Below are 6951 nucleotides of genomic sequence, written 5' to 3'. Positions count from 1 at the left end.
TTAAACAAAAGCAAGACAAATGGCTGGGCCTTCAGATGACAGGAAAGAGATTCGGTTTGCTGAAGGTCTCCCCTGATGCCTGTGCCCCCGACAACGCCGCTAACGGCTTCCACCTGCATCAGTCATCAGTCAGCACCGAGGCTCCAGCAGCTTCAGCGACAAACTCACCCCGATGTGACAAAGAGCGGCTCTGAATCAATCAGCTACTCGACTGGGTCTCAGTCACATCACTTTGTGGATTTATTTACGGTGGCCTTAGTTGAAGAACAGCTGAATTGGCAAAGACACCTGTAGCCTAAAGCATCTTCGCTTGAGGTTCTAGTTTGTCATTGTTTTTAACGCCTTTGATGCATTTATCAACATAAAACCAAGAGAGAATGTGAGCATCGAAGGTTTATTCTACCGTTCTTTACTCTACAGTGAGTGGTCTGAACAGCGGGATCCTATCGGTGCAGGTCTCCAGCTGACTATCATGAACCCACGGCATCTGTCGTCCTTACTGTTGCTTTGTCATACAAATTATCTGTCACTTTAAGGTTTCAATCAGCATCTGCAAAGTCGTGTTTGTGGTCTTTGTGAGTGCTGGGAGAGAGGTGTACGCGCACAGCTGACGGCAATGCAGCAGCTCCCCTCACTCACCGTAGGAAGTGATGCCGGAATGCGTCACGCATAACTCTGGCAATTGTCACCCTTGCGTGACGGCGCTGCGCGGACGAGCCCCGGCCGGGAATGCGTGCAATCCGCGGGGATCCCCAATTCTTCAGCTGGACGGCTGCGACAACACGCGTCAGGCCCCAAAGAGCGGCCGCTTCCAGCTCCTCCGCGACCGCTTTACTTGAGTCCGCTCTGCACCGCTGCTACTTAAAACACGCTGACGAAGCTAAAGAGAGGGTGTAAGCGGACTGTTACACCACGTTTAAACACGCGAGGGTCTGGTTTCTTGAGTTTCTTGCTGAGACGAAGTGAGACATCAGCGAAGTGGTGTGGAGTTCAGTGATTATGTCTTTGAGATTTGTCTCACTGGTTTTTCGCTTAATGGCGGGGTAATGACGACAGCAGGGGTATCCACAGACTCATGAGTAATGAGTTCCGGACAAAATACAAATTTAATACTACAGTACTTAAATTCATCACCTGATAGTGTTTTGAATTTATTTAAAAGTAATTTTTGCCGTATTAACCTAATTCTGCTTCTTTGGGAAACGGTGCCTAAATCGTTTTCTTCATTTTGTCTGAGGTTGTTAAAATGATTATAAAGCTCAGCCTGTGAATAAATCAACAGGCACCACTTTTTATGGGCACCCTGAACCCCTCTCCTATAAAGGTCTAAGTGGGACGCGCCTGTAGGAGTCAGGAGGCGCCTTCTCTGGTTCCTTCAACTTAATTTCCTCCTTGTCCAGCCCAAAACGCCGCCCGTGATCCATCAGCGGGGACACAGACGAACGGCGGACGCTGAGACTTGTTAAGCAGGAGACGCGCGCGCGGCTGAGTTCGCCGCCCGTGCTACTTTCCAAGGCGAACACAAACGCACGCGCGCGCGCTGAAGAGGACTCGCGTCGGGCCGTGTGGAAAGTTTGAGGCTCGCGCTGCGGCGCGGAAGTTCAGCTCGGCAGCGGCGGTCGCGTCCTCGCTCGCCCGCGGTCCGACAGGTTGCAGTGTGACGCGGGCTTCGCTCTTCGCTGGACTTTTCCCCCCTCCAAGGTGAGACGCCGCTTTTCCCCTAAGTTTGTTGACCCACCGACTGGTTTGTTTTGAGGCCATTTTGCGTGATGACATCGCGCCTCGGCGTGCGTCCTCGCTGTAGCATTCCGCGTTAGCACGCTCGCCTGACCGTTGGCCGCTGCTGCTCCGTTGGACAGTGACACGACTGGTTAAACGTGAAATTGATACAACCTAATGCTTCTCTAATAGTAGATGTGGGAACTTGGCAGCGGCCGTAGTATTTTTAGCTACTGTGGGAACATAACAGGGCTGTGTCATAGTGTGCCCACAGAGCTGCGTTGTCCGTTTCACCAACTTCTACCAGACTCTACCATCAGTTTTCTTTCAGGACCTTTGCTCTCATATTGTGGCAGGAGAGCATGAATTTGTCAAATAGTAAAACACTAACACATAGTTTTTGCCTCAAGACCATGTTTGTGTTGACCTACTGTCCAGTTCGACTTCTTTTCATTCATCTCTTTGTTTTTGCTCGCGTGTTGCGTTCACGTACGGTTCAATCCGTTTCATGGCACGACTTACGTACGTTACGCTACGTGGTGATTACGTAACACTGAAGGAATGCCGGGCACGACGCTTTAAGTGCGCTCCGCGAGATGCTCCATGTGGTCCGTGCATTAATGTGCTCATCACTGCAGTCCGTCCCTCTTTGCAACGTTTGCTTGTGTTTTTGCTGGAGCACGTTCTAAAGCGCCCGTGTTTGTGTATAACGTCACCTACAGTAAACTGGCTGGAAAACTTGGACCTAACCACGGAGCAAAACGTTTCCCATCTCCCTCCAGCTGCCGTGTCTCCACGTCTCCTGTCCAGTTTAGTGAACCCCTGTAAAGCAGAGCTCCGTCTGTGCGGGAGCAGCAGAGTGCTTTTATTTTGGCGGGCCCCATTCATTGATGGATTTTCCAGACGAGAAGCAGGCCCTGCACTTCAGCATTCCACTGGTGGAGCTGCTGCAACAACAGCTAAACAGCGGCCAAACAAGGTGACCGATTAGAGCGAAGCAGTCAAGTATTTTCAGCTTATTTCCTAAAGGGACATCTGATCATTTCTATTCTGGTGCCAGGGAGGGTGGAGAGGTGGACCCCACATTGCTGACTCTCCTGTGGAACGAGGTCAAAGCCTCGCCCCAAATGCTAAGCAGAAACATGTACATTTTAAATCTTGATTTTACTTTTGAATTTAATTAATTCCATTGGCTGCCTCTATTAAATTCTAGCAGTATTGCTCTCAGCTCTTTCCTTTTCTGTTCATCTTTTTTAGCTCGTCCTGGGTTGTTTACCGCGCGTCAAGGGCCTCGGCCGACAGTTAATTTCCTCTATGACTCTTTGGAGTCGGTAACAGTCGCGATGCTCTTTCCCGGGGACGCACGGGCTGCGCCGGTAAACAAAAGCGCCAGTGTGAGCGCTCTCTTCCTCGGCTTTCTCTCTGTCCCACGCGGTCGCCGCCGAGCTCGGCTCTCTGTTCTGTCCCCTTCATGAAAGTTCCTATTCTCCGGGCCGTGGGGACAGAACCGTCCGTGCTGGGCAGATTTAATTTCAGCAGTGCTCACAATGGATGAGCTGTGCTGCTATACCAACATTTATTTCCCTTTCGTCCCCTTGTGCCCTCTAGACTCTTTTTTTGCTTTTCCTCCACATTAATTACATCCCTCGGGTACAGGATGACCATAGCTGTACGTTGGTGTCTCATCCTCGCTGCCTTTGCACCTTCACTTGTTTGCAGGCTTGCAGCTCAGATATCTAACTCCTAGCTCCATGTATGCTGCCAGCGGCGCTTTCTGTGCCTATATTTTGACCCGCTCTGTGTCTTGCAGTCAGGTCTGTTTGTGAGCTACAGGATCCCGCCAGCTTCAGCTGACGATAGATCTTATAAAGCTGAATCCATGCGTGAGGCAATACATTAAACTTGCTATCAACTATTTAGTGGAGAGTTTTGTTTTCTAGCTTCACCATTTTTTGGCACTGCTGCTGTTCGCGCTGCGCTCTCACCTCACCGGTCCGGAGTGGGATTTGTACTGTAATGTCAGACTTGTTGACTTTAGCGCTTCCTCTCCCGTCGGCCCGTGTAGCCACAGGCCGTGCTTCTCCTCTTTGTCTGCAGGCTGCCATGTGGGAATGTTTTTCTTTTCTGTCGGCTCTCTAGAGGCAGGTGTGATTCTGGGATGCGCCAGGCGAACGCTTACATGGCAAAATTTTGGTCACGCGAGCAAAGACAACCTGGGAGAAACTTCTGAGAGTGTTGGAAATGTAGAAGGAGCCTTCAGCAGCGTGGCTGTCAACCAATCAGTGTCTTAACTGTATGTCTCAAACATTTGTATTATGGGCCATTTATGTACTAATAGAATCTTTTTAATTATATTAGATTGGTTTGTACAGTTAACTTTATATTAGCTTTCAATGAAATATCAGTAAAATCAACACCTTTTGTAGACTTTGTAGCTGTTAGCCTGTGGCATTTCTTTCTTTCAACCAACAAAAATGACTGTTTTTTGCTCCTTGAACTGGTCAGCTCCAGCAGCGCATGTGAGTCACACACACTGAAGCAATTTATTCTTGTTATTACTGTTGCTTGCATCACAGTCAGTGGTTCATGTAGATGTTCATACATATGTGTTGGTGGCGTATCCTACAGTTGTTCACTAGATCCATGTTGCACAGTTTGTATTTTATGGTTCCTCTTAGAAATTATAGGTTTGAATGTCCCTTTTTAAAGTAAGTAACCAGGAGAACACCAGCACCTTGTTGTAATTAATAGCATGATTGTCTTGAATCATGTAACCTACAGCATTTTTGTTATGTGGAAGGGATTCTATTTTACGCTTGTATCTTGCTAAAAATACGTCTTGTCGTCTATTTCCAGTCCTGGAACAGGAGGATCTCATCCAGACCATTTAAACTATTATGTGTGTTTAGAATAATTGACTGGCTGCACTGTGAGTTGCCTGCATTTTCTGTTATACTACACTCGTGGAAACAACTTTGGGATACTGTCTTCCCAATCCTAGATTTGATTGTTCTTCTAAATATTAGCTGGTGCAATAAAAAAAAATAAAAGCTCCTAATGAGTAATTAGTTACCATCTTCAGAGCCTTGGGGCCAGTTCTCTAATCAAAAGCACCTTTTGTGAGTCCTTACAGAGCTGCAGCACTGCAGAAATCTTTGAACGTGATCTGCTCCTCTTTAGATGCTCGCTTTCCACGTCACTGGATACTGTTGTAAAACATGGCTCTTTCCTTTTAATAATGATTTACCGTTAATGAAAGGAAGAGGCTCATGCTGTTACATTCCTTTGTTACCAAACAGGCTTACAATTCTTAGTTAATGTGGAGAATTCCAATCACTTACTCACCAGCTTCTAATACACAGAAGAAACCACAGTTTCCAGTAACAAACATTACCTATAAACACTAACATTATAAATAAGTTTAAAATGGACAATCAAATTATTATCTAAGCTCTTCAAATCCTATTGTAATATTTCTGGGAACATTGTACTTTTCCAATAGTACCATAATCAGATCAGCGTTAAAATGTTGAATATTTGCTGCAAATACTACAAACTACAGTATAATGGCGTCCTCATCAGCCTCAGCTGCCTTGTGCTGATGGCTTATTAGCAAATAGCCAGAATGCCACATTTATGTCATATTGGTTAAACAATCTCAGACCCACTGTGATGTATGACATTCCCACATGTGGTTAGGAGTTTTCTGTCACACGCAGAGCGATTTCAGGGATCTGAGTCAAACAAACAAAAAAAAAGGATTGGAACACTTTGGTGAGTGATGTGTTTATTTACCCAGTGGAGGCTGTAAGGGGATCCTATGGCCAAGGTACGGCTGAGCTCATATGTCGTGGAGCCCCCGACCCCTGAGGCAGGAGACATTTGACAGCCGTGACACTTCAAAGCGCAGGTGACAGTTCACGTTTAACCTTTTGAACATCAGAAGATGGGTCTTGGGGTAAAGGTGTGATAGGTCACTGTCACACTGACATGTTTTGACGTTGCTCAAAAGCCACCAGGGAATTAATTAATTTCTCCCAGATGAGCTTCCTTTTATGTTTATCTGTGTTCTGTTATTTCAGGACAGTTTCTGTGTTTGTTTCTTTTTTCCTTGTGTGTTATTTTATTTACACAAATGCTTCCCTTATTTATTGTTATATTATTATTGTGGTTTGTGGTATTTTGACTAAAGTGGTAGTTTAAGTCCAAAGTACTGTATTAGTTAGATAATGCCGAGAAACCTCTGTAGATGTGTGTGTGTATAACAGGCCTGTTGTGCTGCTGCCGTGTGATGCACACAGGAGATTACTGCTGGTCTTTCAGACCTGGCTCCAATCGCCTAGCATTTGTTGGAGTGCAGTCCTCTTGACCCCTGCCTCCTCTTTGCTTGGCCTTCTCCCCAAACGCCACTGGGGGGCGACGGCCGGGAGCATTTCAGTTCATTTACATATTTTGAGAGATCCTCTTTAACATGCAGATCAGACGAGGCCGTTTGCAGATGGGACACCGGTCAAATGTGCAAACGCATTTATTATGGATGTGTGAGAAGGATGTTGAATGTATTTGCTCTGGCTGGTGAGATCCACCTTACAGGCAGGTGACACGTACTTGATTCGTTTCTAGTCTGTGAAGCCTGTACAAAATTTCAATAACACTTTGTCTCCTATGTCTTTGGGTTTCCATTGTAATTATTTACACGGCACTGATTTTGATTAATTAGGATTAATATTAACATTGATTCTATCATCTCTATCTTAACCCAGTATTTTGTGCCTTTCAGCTGTAGGAACATTCTCATGACTCATTAGCAGCAGGACTGTGTCTCTAACCTTTATCATGCCGGATAAACAGTCGAAGGAAATATGCGGGGTCATGTACGAAGAGCTGCTGAAAGTGCTGCTACTCCCCAGTCAAAGTCTGGTTCAGCTGCTGCCTAGAAGTCTGTTCTGATGGTTGGGGCCCATGAGGCGCTTACACACCACAGCCCTGACTCAAAGGCTGTGGTCGGGAAATAACCCTTGACACACAGGCTTGTTGCAACAACTGGCCCGTTCTTCCTGGGTGCCATCATAATTCCTTTAAAGAAAACCTGACTTCTCCTGACTCAGGGCAGCTGTTAATCGATAGCGCTTCTCATCATTGCGTTCGACCTGCTGGCCAGGCTCAGCGTTTAATATGCACGTAACGACGTCTGCTCGAGCCGCGATTTGATTTATAAGTGTGTGTGTTTGT

At 46.4% G+C, this 6951-nt stretch overlaps 1 protein-coding gene across 4 annotated transcripts in view; it reads left to right on the top strand.

Moving 5' to 3' along the window:
• The first annotated feature begins 1369 nt into the window (after positions 1-1369).
• The window catches only part of tspan9a (tetraspanin 9a), a 112237-nt gene continuing 106655 nt past the window's right edge, over positions 1370-6951 (top strand). For 2 of the 4 annotated variants that reach the window (XM_029153024.3, XM_041071118.2), the window contains exon 1: positions 1370-1701. The gene's annotated coding sequence lies outside the window, so the exon portion shown is untranslated. Of the gene's footprint in view, positions 1702-2501; positions 2699-6951 lie in introns of all 4 variants that reach the window. The other 2 variants (XM_055509543.1, XM_029153023.3) reach the window with 2 other exon arrangements.

This window comes from Betta splendens, chromosome 6 (genome assembly GCF_900634795.4).
Source record: "Betta splendens chromosome 6, fBetSpl5.4, whole genome shotgun sequence".
In the NCBI taxonomy this organism is placed as follows: domain Eukaryota; kingdom Metazoa; phylum Chordata; class Actinopteri; order Anabantiformes; family Osphronemidae; genus Betta; species Betta splendens.
The sequence above is the reverse complement of the archived record's forward strand: the minus strand, read 5'-3'. Positions and strand labels throughout refer to the sequence as shown.